This window comes from Brassica napus, chromosome C7 (genome assembly GCF_020379485.1).
Source record: "Brassica napus cultivar Da-Ae chromosome C7, Da-Ae, whole genome shotgun sequence".
NCBI classification, from domain to species: Eukaryota; Viridiplantae; Streptophyta; class Magnoliopsida; order Brassicales; family Brassicaceae; genus Brassica; species Brassica napus.
This window is the reverse complement of record NC_063450.1, coordinates 18,610,148-18,610,960: the sequence shown is the minus strand read 5'-3', so window position 1 is coordinate 18,610,960 and position 813 is coordinate 18,610,148. Positions and strand designations below refer to the sequence as shown.

The 813-nt window shown below is 45.0% G+C and overlaps 1 non-coding gene across 1 annotated transcript; it reads left to right on the top strand.

The window, feature by feature from the left end:
- Nucleotides 1-305: 305 nt before the first annotated feature.
- Nucleotides 306-412, top strand: LOC125590895. The gene has a single exon (XR_007326897.1). It is a non-coding gene; the product is annotated as a small nucleolar RNA R71 (small nucleolar RNA).
- The last annotated feature ends 401 nt before the right edge of the window (nt 413-813 follow it).

Sequence of the window (813 nt, the reverse complement as noted above, 5' to 3'; positions counted from 1 at the left end):
CAGCTTCTTGTGAGGAACGATAGCCTTGCTCCTCCACAAATTTCACAGATTTCTGATCTCTCTTGAGAAGCATCTCAATCTTGGCATTCAACTCATCTATCTTCTTGGATTCATAACCAACACCCTTCTGGCTGGTATCAAACCTTGACTTGCGGTTTGCTTTGCTGGATGACAGGTTGTTCAACAAGGTGTAAGCTTCTTCAACAGTCTTGGTCATGAAATCACCATTACTTGCTGTGTCCATGGCATCTTGACTCTCTTCATGAACTCCATTATAGAAAATGTTCAGCAAACTCACATCAGTGTAGCCATGGTGAGGGCAGTCCTGTGTGTACTCCTTGAAACGCTCCCAAGCCTCATGAAAGCTTTCTGAATCAAGTTGCTGAAAGCTTCCAATTCTGCTCCTCAGATATGTGGACCTTGACTTGGTGAAGAAATGCTGTAGAAAAGCAGCTCTTGTCTCTTCCCATGTAGTAAGAGATCCTGGAGGGATGGACTTTAACCATCTGATAGCTTTATCAGCTAAGGAAAACGGGAACAACCTGCATTTCAAAGCGCCTTGAGGAACTCCATTATGTCTGCTGGTGTCACAGACTCGCTCAAAATGCTCCAAGTGATACATCGGGTCCTCAGACGGGTTTCCATGAAACGGATTTTTCTCCACCAAATTAATGAGACCAGTCTTGATCTCAAAGTCTCTTCTCTCAATGGGAGGTGGGCGAATCCCAGAACGATCGGCATAGAATGCATCTGGTGTATCATAATGTGCAAGCGTCATCCTAGGCATGCCATAGTCTCCAGCCTGTTGTCTTG